Source organism: Sturnira hondurensis, unplaced genomic scaffold (genome assembly GCF_014824575.4).
Source record: "Sturnira hondurensis isolate 20B ecotype Veracruz unplaced genomic scaffold, ASM1482457v3 Scaffold0009733, whole genome shotgun sequence".
Lineage (NCBI taxonomy): Eukaryota > Metazoa > Chordata > Mammalia > Chiroptera > Phyllostomidae > Sturnira > Sturnira hondurensis.
This window is the reverse complement of record NW_028082364.1, coordinates 2,836,222-2,847,196: the sequence shown is the minus strand read 5'-3', so window position 1 is coordinate 2,847,196 and position 10,975 is coordinate 2,836,222. Positions and strand designations below refer to the sequence as shown.

The window sequence follows — 10,975 nt, the reverse complement described above, 5'->3', positions numbered from 1 at the left end:
CAGCGCGTGGGGAAGCCCCGCCTCGCTTTCCCATACCTGCCCGGGCCCGTGGATCCAGGTCACCCCGCGCTGTGTTTCTCTGCAGGTCGCATTCTGGGGAGCAGGTGGGAGGGCTGCCCACCTCTGGGGACTTCCCTGGGACTCTGCCGGGCAGGCCTGTTGGAGAACAGCCTCTGGGGCCAGCCTGGCGTCTGCTCCCTGCTCCCCCCCCCCCCCCCCGACCCCTGAGAACAAAGGGTGTGCATGTTGCTAGCACCACAGTGAACAAAAGCTGCTATACTGAGGAAAATACCATAAAACCACCCCTTTCTTCACTGTGGGTTTTTAAGCCGAGCATCAGGCCCTTTCATTCATCCGTCCATCCATTCATCAAATATTTATTGAGTGTCTACAGGCCCAGGGATTCTTTGATGCAACACAAAGATTCTACTCTAGTAGCTAACAATGGGGGGCGGGGGGGTCATATAAATAAGACAGGAAATCAGATAAGGGTGAGGGCTATGAAGGTGGGATAATAAAAAGGGGGGCTCCTTTAGATTTTGGGCCGAGGGGTGGCTAAGTTAAAACTTGAATGCTTAGAACTCAGGTGCTGGGAAGAGGCTTCTAGGCCAGGAGGGCAGCAAGCTTGACCTGGAGTCAGCTAGACCTGGGTTTAAGTCCTGACTCTGCCATTCAGTAGCTGGGACTCACTTCGGACAAGTCTTTGAACCTCCGTTTAGACGCAGGCCGGTAACCTCTGACTTTTAAAGGCTCTTTAAGGATTAAATGGAAGGTAGTCACCTCAGAGCACATCGGAGAGGCTTGGGAAAGGCCCCTTGTCCTCAAGTGACTCAGCTGGTGCCCATTCTGTCACTTGGGCAACAGTGCCCCTGGAGAAAAGTGTGGTCTTGGCCCATGCAGACACTCCTATGGGGTGCGCTTGGCTTGGTAGGAGCTTTTGTTTGGAGACCGCCGGCCCCGCCCCATCGCCTGTGAAAGGGGTTCCCTTTCTGGGCCCGGTTTTCTCCTCTGTAGGAAGTGCCTGGAGCCACGTCTGTCTTCCCAGCCGGGCTGTCAGCTTCAAGCCCCTGCTCACCCACACCTGGGGAGGCTCTGGAATCTCTGGGGTTCTTTTGGGCTGTTTAGGGAGGCAGAAGGGAGAGGAAATAGACACCTTCTGGGAAGGGGCAGCAAGGGGTCTCTGGGAAAGCAGGTGGTGTAATGGCAATGTCACTGGTCCCTGCGGAACTGGGTTGCCACAGTGTTCTGTGGGGGCCTCACAGACACCCATCTCCTCAGCCCACCTCTCTTTCCGACCCTGGGCCATCCTCTGTTGTGTTGTGCGAAGTTCAGGTTTAGAAGCTTCATCCGGGCAGCCACCAATGGACACTTGACATTGGCTCCTTCTTTATTCTTTCTATATTCATTCATTCATTCAACAGAGTCATTCAACACCCCCTGAGCCAAGCAGGTCACCTTTGATTTTTCTTTTTCTTTCTTTAAAAATTATTTCCTTTTCGAGAGAGCGGAAGGGAAGGAGAAAGGGAGAGAAACATCAAAGTGTGGTTGCCTCCTACTCACGCCTCCTACTGGGGACCTGGCCCACAACCCAGGCATGTGACCTGACTGGGAATCGAACTGGTGACCCCTTGAGCCCTCAGTGGACCCTCAATCCACTGAGCCATACCAGCCAGGGCCACCTTTGATTTTCAATACACTCAGTATATACCTCTTTAGAGCCTGTCTCTCTCTCCCTCTGTCTCTATGTGAACTCGTTTCCCTCTCCAGGTCAGACTCACTTAGGCCCGTAATCCAAGGCCCTCCAGGATGTGACCACTGCCCTCATTTTCAGTGTCATTCTCCCTGTCACCACTCCTGTCCGCAGAGGTTGAGCCTTGTAGTGTTCACAGCACAGTATGCTCTCTTGCTACGTACACTTTTGCACATGCTGTTCCTGTGGCTTGAATACCCTTCCCCCACTCAAAACCTGAACAGATGGGTGATGCTTTCGTTGACTGATAGACTTCCTGGTCTGTGCCTCTAGTTCCACCCCACGGCTGAACCCAAGGGATGGAAATTCAACCACCTCCCGGGCCAAGCAGGTCACGTAAGTGGGGATTGGGTCACTGGAGACCGTGGAGACCGAGGAAATGCACCCCAGGGAAGCTGCCACTCAAGATGGGAATGTAAGTCAGTGTTGCCGGACTTTCCTATTTTTTTCAAGAAGCCAGGAATTTGTATTTTTGTGTAAAATCTCCTGCTTTCAGAAGCTGCGTGTGGGCCAAACAAAAGATCCGCAGCCTGACCCTGATCCGGCCCAGTGGGGGGAGAGTGTGACTGCCACTGGCCACCTGTTTTCGTCTCTCAAGGTCAGCGCCCCACCCCTTGTGTGTTTCTGGGTCCCTGGGACTCAGCCCAGGGCTGACTGAGCAGCAGGCACAGACATGTGTCTTCTGACTGAAAGAGTGAGTGACAGTAACCTCTTGGAAGGTGCTCAGTAGATGTTCACATCCTACCAAGAAAATTCTGAGACTTTGATGCCAGTGCCTGGGACGAAACTGATAGCTAGTATCTGCATGACCTTGGTGGGTCACTTCTCAAAGCCTCAGTTTCCCTAGCTTTAATAAGAGAGTGATGACAGGATTTTTAAAATGAAATAACGTACCTAAAATGCTTTGCACCGTACTCCACACACAGTGAACAATAAACATTACCAGTTTTATCGTCTCCCTCACCATCATTATTATTATAAGGGAAATATTTTAAAGAGGAAATAGGGACGTTGAAACGAACATGAAATTTTAGTCTCTAGCCCAGGCCTCTCCCCTCACTGCAGACTTGTTCATCCAAGCAGCCTCCTTGACATACCCATTTGTTGTTCACATAGACTTCCAGACCTGGCAACCCCAAAACCGTCCCCTTAAACCCCAGACCGCCTCTTGCAGTCTTCCTGCCTTTGTCAACAGCCATTGCATCCTTCCATGAACTCAGCTAAAAAACCTCTGGAACTTTGGCTGGTGTGGCTCAGTGGGTGAACCAGAAGGTCGCTGGTTCGATTCCCGGTCAGGTGCATAAAGCCTCAAGGCTACTGTCCTGCCTGGGGCTGCACCCAGCCCGGCCAGGCCGGAGCTGTCCCCTGGGCATCACAGACAGGGCACCTCTAAGGACACATTCTCCTGGTTTTTGCTTTCCTACAAATGTTTTTATTTACTTTTATTATTTAAAAATGTTTTCCCTCGACAAAAAAATTCCAGTCTCAATCTTATTTTTTTAACCACTTGGATGATACATGCCGTGATCCTCTGACCTCTGCTGTGTTTTAAGAAGCTGCTTGTTAGTGTGGTCCCTGTGAGGGTAATGTTTTTCTTATTTTTCTGGTTGCTTTGAATTTTTGCTTTGTTATTTATTTGTTTGTTTGTTTAGAGAAAGGGGAAGAGAGGAAGAAGGAGAGGGAGAGAAACATCAGTCAGTTGCCTCTGCCCAACCAGGGCTAAACCCACAACCCAAGTATGTGCCCTGACTGGGAATCGAACCAGCAACCTTTCAGTTTGCAAGATGGTGCCCAACCAACTGAGCCACACCCGTTAGGGCTGCTTTGTCCTTTGTCTTTTTCTTTAGCAGTTTTATTATTTAGCTGTTGTTTTCTTCCTATTTACATTGTGATCTGTGGTGCTTTTGAATCTGTGGCTTGATGTCTTTCATTTGAAAATTCTCAGTTAGATCTCCATTTCATTCTTTTATATGTCAAACAGTTATTTTAGTGCCCGTGACCAATACCTACCTATCTGGATCTCCTCCTGTTTACATCTATGGCCTACTGTTTCTTTTGTTTTTAAAAAGTCAAAACATGATTTACTAGAACATATCCCCTCACATCCCTGGTTACTTTCCACGGGCAGGCAGTGCATAGGAAAAATTGTAGAGGTCATTTGGCTCCGAGCGGTGTTACCCTCCTCTAGAGATGGTTTGCTGGATTGTGGGTGGTGAGCGGGCTTCATGCGGCCAGACAGTGAGACGGCTGGAGAGGACTTCCGGGCTCTGTGCGGACCGCTTTATTCTTGCCCTAAGGGTGCATTCTTTGCGGGGTAGGGGAGTCCAACTAGAAGCTTGGGGAGTTTATCAGGCACCCCCGTCTGGACTTCTTTTTTTGGACAATGTGCAAAAAATCCCAGGGTGGTGCCCAATTCCCTCTTGCTGTGCCCTGAACTGCGCTTTCTGTCCCTTTAGACTCATGTCTATTAAAAGCTCGGCTCCACCTCTTTGAGTTCAGTCTTCTATTTCAGATGCCCTTCAGGTGCCCCAAGGCGGGTGCCCTTTGGGCAAACAGGCTGGATGCACTGTGCTCTTCCCTCTGGGCTTGCTTCTTTCAGATCTCAATCCTCGCTGCCCCTTCGGCGCTCCAATGCCTTCAAACTGAAATATTCTTGAGCATTTGGTCCAACTTTCCCAGTGCTCAGCAGGGGGGTGGTTCTGGATTATGTGGCCTGCCCTGCCCGGCCGGGATTAGACTTTCCAGAGCCCAGAGAGAAACTTCTCACGCCTCAGGCCACGTCCCGCCTCCACTCAGATCCCTCCGAGGCTCCCACCGCCCTTGGAATGAAGGCCTGCGTCTTGTGCAGGCTGCGCGACACGCCTGGCCTTGCCAATATGTCCCTGGCCACATCTCCCACCGTTCTTTCCCCCTCGCTCCCCTCTTCCAGTCAGGCGGGCCCCATCGCTCTGCCCAGCACAAGCCAAGTTCACACCTGTTTCAGGGACCCACACTTCTCCCTCGGCCCCGGGCTGACCTTCCTTCCCCCCTTCGTTAAAACATCAGCTCATCAGTGGGCCGTTCCCTGACCATCTACCATGTGCAGGAGCGAACCCCCCTGCCCCAACCCCGGCAGCTTTTCTTCTGTTTTATTTCTCAGCACAGCACCTACCACTGCCTGGCCATTGATGGTGTGTGGTCTGGATCCCCACCAGCGTGTGAGGGCCTGCAGGCAGGGCCCTTGTCTGTGTTGTTCACTGGAGTGGCGGGGGTCTCCTGCCCTCAGCATGCAGTGGGTACTCAATCAATGTGACGAGACCACGAAAGAACTTGCAACATGTTGAACAATTTTGCCTTTTCGGCGTGGACCCTGGGCTCAGGCTAGGGGGAAGTGATTCTTTTTTTTTTTCTTTTTGCTCAACCAACCTCTTTCCCTTCCGCATGAGGCAATTTCCCTTGGATACGTTCTCGTAACACGCAGTTGTGTGCAAAGAAAGTGCATAAAACCACTTCGTGAGCAGGAAGCTGTGTGATGGCCTGGGCTGCCCACATCGGCCGTTCTGGGGCGCCACGCTGGCAGTCTGGACAGGACGGTGCTGGGACCCCCCTTGGGCCCCCATCTTCCCACTGCTTCCCCTCCGTTTCCTCCCTCCCATGAAGGAGAATTCCCCATGGCGGGTGCCCCAAGCACGCAGAGTGGGGCAGTGGGTGATTCATGGGGAAGTCTGCAGGGTCGCTCTGGGCTCATGACTCACAGCCTCTCATCCAGAGGAGGGTTAGAGATCCACGCTGAGTGTCCTGGAAATGGCCTATGCCAAGTTCTCCAGTGACCAGCAGGGAGTCTCCCCCACGGAGCTCTCTAGAGCCCCTTCCTGGCACCCGCCTAGGCGCCTGTCTGGTGCTCAGTAAGGTCTGTGTGTGGAGGGGAGAAGGAAGGGCGGCTAGGAGGGAGGGGCTGGGGGGGGGAGACAGCATCAGACTGTGAGCCACTGAGGGTAGGTTCATGCCTTTGTCATTCCTGGGTCCCCAGCCTCCAATGCACGGCTTGGCGTAACGCTGGGGTAGTGAATGGTTCAATAAATGAAGAAATATTTGGGGGTGGAATGTCATGAGGGGCCTCATTCTAGGATATTGCCAGCCCGATAGAGTCTCAAGGTGGTGTGTGTGTGGGTTATCAGAACTGGCTGGTTTGGGGTTTGGTGTCCACTGCGGCTGGCACCGGAGAGGCTAAGGCGGGTGGCCCTGGTCGGACAGGTGCCTTAGCCCACAGTCCAGCCATGAAACCACCCCCGACTGAGCTCCACCTGGTTCCAGGCCCTGCGCCGGACACCGGACACAGGACACACAGGGATGGAGAAGACTCGGCCTTGGGCTCTCCCGGCAAGTGATGGAGACTGATGGGTTGACCCCCGAGGCCAGTGCGCTGATCTGGGAGTGGGCGAGGTGCGGGCAGGAGTGAGTAGACAGGAAAAGAGGTGGGAAGGTTTTCTGGGGAAGGTGGCCCTCGATCCCTAGAGTTTGGCACAGGAAGGACCCCTGTCCCCAGGGAGTGGTCTGAAGCCCATTTATTGCTGTTCAGTAGATTTTTTAAAAAATATTTTTTAAAATTTATTTTTAGAGAGAAGGGAAGGGAAGGATAAAGAGAGGGAGAGAAACATCACTGTGTGGTTGCCTCTCATGTATCCCTTACTGGGGACCTGGCCTGCAACCCAGGCGTGTGCCCTGATGGGAATCAAACCGGCGACCCTTTGCTTCACAGGCTGGTGCTCAACCCACTGAGCTACACCAGCCAGGGGTGTTCGGTAGATTTTATGAGAGGAAGAAAGGCCCTCGGACTTGTCCCTGCCCAGGCCTACTTGCCCTAGAATTGAATTGCCAAGAGCCCTTGTATAAGTCCCTGTCGGTGCCTTGCTCTTATTCAAAGGGACCGAGCCTTGGGCCTCCTGTGTGGTCATTTCAAAGTGTGGGCATGGCGGTGCCCCGAGGCCACAGAAGTGACCCCCGGGGCTATCCGGGGGTCTGTCCTTCTGTGGGGATATCCTTCCACCTTCCCGAGAACGCCTTGGTTGCTTCCGAATTTTGGCGATTATGAAAAAAGCTTCTACAAACATCCACGTTCGGGTTTTTGTGTGAACATAACTTTTCAGCTTCTCTGGGTAAATGGCAAGGAGTACAGTGTCTCCGTTGTCCGGCAGGAGCATGTTTAGTTTTGTAAGAAGGGGGCGAATGCCTTCCAGACTGGCTGTACCATTTTGTTTGCCCAGCAGCGGTGAACAGGGTCCCCCCACCCCCCTCACCTGCAGTGGGTGGTGTCGGCGGGGGGGGGGGGGTTCGGTTTTGGCCAGGCGAACAGGTGTGTAACAGTGTCTCCTTTTCATTGGCATTTTCCAGGCATTTTCCAGATGACCGTTGATGCTGAGCGTCTTTTCATGTGCTTATTCTTTTTTTTTAAAGATTTTATTTATTTATTTATCTTTAGAGGGGAAGGGAGGGAGAGAAAGAGAGAAACATCAATGTATGGTTGCCTCTGGTGTGTCCCCTGCTGGGAACTGGCCTGCAACCCGGGCATGTGCCCTGACTGGGAATCGAACCGCGATCGTGTGGTTCGCAGGCCCGCACTCAATCCACTGAGCTACACCAGCCAGGGCTCATGTGCTTATTCTTTATGTCTCCTTTGGCAAGGTGTCTCTTTGGGTCTTTTGCCCATTTTAAAAACCAGGGTTTTTTTTTCTTCTGGTGGAGTTTTAAGAGTTCCTTGCATATTTTTGGGGCCACAGTCCTTCATCACATTTGCCTTTTGTCAATGCCGTCTCCCACTCTGTGGTTCGGCTTCTCTTTCTCTTGAATCTGGTGGGCCTTTTTGGGGTGAGAAAGAAAACTCTATTTCCACATTCCTATGTTGCTTAAGCCACTGTTAATGCCGGGCTTTTCTTGCAGCTGAACCTCGTTCTAATGTGTGAAGTCACACTTCTGCTTAGACCCTCCCCGTGTCTGCCTTTCACACCCAGAGTAAAGCCCAATTCTTTCTGTTTCTGTGCCTCTGCGGGTCCCTGACAGGAACGACGAACAAGGGCTCCGGGATTCCAATGCTGGCGCTGATGCTTCCTTTGTGACCTTGGGGAAGCCGCCAAACACAGCTTCCCCGTCTGCACAATGGGTCGACAGCAGAACGACCTCCCCGAGATGCTGTGAGGGTCAACGAGTGACCGCAGTTTGGCCCGTGGGAACTGCTTGAGACACATCATAACTGGCAGATAGTAACGTTCCCCCAACCGCCGCAGTGAACCACACTGGTTTCCTTAATTTACCCCAATAAACGGGGCTTTCTGTGTGCCGGGAACTCTAATCCCCACCCCACCCCACCCCCCACACGCACACACAGAGCCAGGGGAGGCTGCCCGCCTTTTCTTTCCCCTTGTGTCTGGTTCACAGACGTCATACCACTCTCCACTCTTGGAGCAGCGAGAAGCACAAGCGCGGTCCTAGCTTTTGGCAGGGGCGTCCGACCTGTGGCCCACGGGCTGCATGCGGCCCAGGATGGCTGGGAATGCGGCCCAACACAAAACTGTAAATTTACTCAAAATGTTATGAGATGCTTTGGTGATTATGTGTCGCGATGCATTTCATGTGTGGCCCAGGACAGCTCTTCTTCCGGCGTGGCCCAGAGACGCCAAAAGGGTGGACCCCGCTGGCAGTGGTCTATATTGCGGCTCCTTGTCCGGGGTGTGAGCATCTGTTGTCAAGCAGGGGCCATGCCATGCTGATCTTACTCCCATCCCCGGCTCCAAGACAGGCCTGGGGCGTAGTAGGTGCTCAAGAAATACGTTGGGAGATGAATGAACGAACAGGACCGCAGGTGGTCTGTTCAGGAAGACGCCCTGTGCGAACCAGCCACCGGTGGAGCTGAGGTAGAGCCAGAGGCGGGGACCTGGCCCGGGCCACAGCCTGCACAGGGCTGCCCGACTGGGGTGCCTGCCTCCATGCTCTGGACTGGTTGGCCTTGCTTGGCAGGTGGTTCTCCTTCTGCTTTCTCTGGGACAAGGATGTGGCCTCTGCTTCTTGGTGGCTGGTTTTGGAACCCACTTCTTCCACTTCCACTTCCCCACTAGATAGCAGGCCGGCCGGCCGGCAGGCTGGGGTGGGATTTGGGCACCAGGAGCCCGGGCCATGTTTCTGCCCCAGCACGTGGTGAGACTGCGGGTGTGCTGGCCCCCAGCCCCGAGCCCTGCCCCTGCGCAAAGCCCCTTTACACCTGTTCTGCCCTATGCCAGGGCTGCGCGGCCCTGGCCTGAGGCTGGGCAGGAATCTGAGCCCCCGCAGCGCTGCCCAGGCATCTTCCCCGTCTGCTGGCCCTGGCTTCTCACCAACCTGATGCGAGGCAGGTAGGGGCCAGCTATCAGATCCTGGAGATAGTTTGAAAGTGCAGACTCAACCGCCCCTCTCCTCTCCCACCACAGCCCCGGGTACAGCAACGCAAAGCAAATGTGACAAAAATCTTCCTGGGGGTGGGGTGGGGTTGTGGAGGAATCGAGGCAAAGGTACTGAAGATTCGGAAACACCACCTTAAGAGTGCAGAGACATTTGGGCCGCAAAGGGGAGAAGCCCAGTGTGCATTTATGTGGGGGGGGGGCGGGGGCTGTTCTGCATGCACCCGGGGGCATAGGGGCAGCTGGGCAGGGAACCAGCCGCTGCGGGAACGCTGCGGAGGCCCGTGTGTGGATTGTCCAAGCGTGAGCCCACGTGATGTGCTGTGTGGTCTGGATGGAGGGGAGGGATGTACCATAGGGCCGAGGAAGGGACTACTCGGGGTGGAAGGCCGGACAGCTGGCCTGCGGAAGCTTGGTAGGAGCCAGCCTCTTCTTCATCCGTTGCCCTTGGTCGGCCAGACCAGCAGAGCTCATGGTCATTTAAGGTGCTGGTCAGGGCAGGCAGCTTATTGGGCAGCAGGCCACCCAGGGCAGAGATGGTGAGGGCCATCGGGGGGGGGGGGGGNNNGGGGGGGGGGGGGGGGGGGGGCCTGGGAGCTATTTTTAGTGGCCCGGGCTGACTCCCAAATCCTGCTGACTATTTCTGGCACCAGAAGATTGCCCTGAAGGATGTGGAAAATTTTCACGTTAGGAATGTCTGGTTTCCCTTTGGCTACGCAAGGGCAGAGCAGGGAGGCCAGGGCAAAGGGCGCGAGCCCCAGGGGCTGCTGGGAAAAGTCACCAGCGCTGGGAGCCTGAAATTGGCCATCTTCCTGCCCTTTGGAGACAAGAACAGACTTTTGAAAACACCAGCATCATTATGGGTGACTCTCCCTCCCTCTTCGCCTGAGACGTCTCTGTTTTAGCAACAAGTCTGGCATCCAGGACACGCTTCAGACCCGGGCGAACTGGGAGGCTTGGCCACCCGAGCCCTGTTTCAGCCCCATTCAGTTCTAGAGGTGAAATCAACAGGAAGCATGAGAACCGAGCTACATGCGCGATCGTCCCAAATGTCCACAATCATCCCGCGCAGTAGGCACTGTTGTCTTCTCTACGTTACACTTGAGGAAACTGAAGCACAGAGGGACAGCAATTTGCCTACTATGGGACAGCTAGCTGCGTGGTGGGGCCAGGCTTTGATCCCTGACCCCTGCAATTCTCAGTGGGCAGGTCGGAAGGGCGCGGGGTCAGGGGAGGAAGAACGGCACTTAACTTGGCATAAATAATACCTATTCGGGCGAAATGTCATGAGGGTTAAATGCAGAAGTGCCATTGTACAGGCCTGGACACTAGCAGGTGCTTAGAAATACTGGCTCGGACCCCCACTGCCTGTCCCCTCTGGGATGTAAGGCCTGGCCATGGAAATCCCATAGCTGCCCTTGGGCCCCCTCATAGGGTAGTGAGGACCAGCGCAACACGGTGTGGGGACAGAGACCCAGTTCTGCCCTGTTCGCCTTCAGTGTCCTTGCTGGCCACCGGCCTCCACTTTCCGTTTACAGTGAACGAGGGAGCCCCGCCCTCGCGGAGGGGGGGGAGGTTGGGCAATCACCTGGGACTCTGCTCCCCACCCCACCTGCCTCCTCCCCAGCCAGGTCTGGAGCTGGGGTGGGTGGATGGGGGCGGCTGTGCTGGAGGGACGCCCAGGTGCGGACGTGAGGGCGCCCGGGCACGAATGGAATGTGCGCCTGGGCCACCCGAGACGCGCTGTTCCTTCCGTCAGCGCCCAGCAGGAAGGGCCTGGCGGCCTCGTTCCCAGCGGCCCCCCGGGGGCTGGGGAAGT

General features: G+C 54.7%; 1 long non-coding RNA gene across 1 annotated transcript; it reads left to right on the top strand.

Annotated features, from left to right (window-relative positions):
- Positions 1-6,142, top strand: LOC118994920 (uncharacterized). Its single transcript, XR_005068165.1, has 4 exons — positions 1-85; positions 2,024-2,165; positions 2,247-2,348; positions 6,044-6,142. It is a non-coding gene; the product is annotated as an uncharacterized LOC118994920 (long non-coding RNA).
- Positions 6,143-10,975: the final 4,833 nt, after the last annotated feature.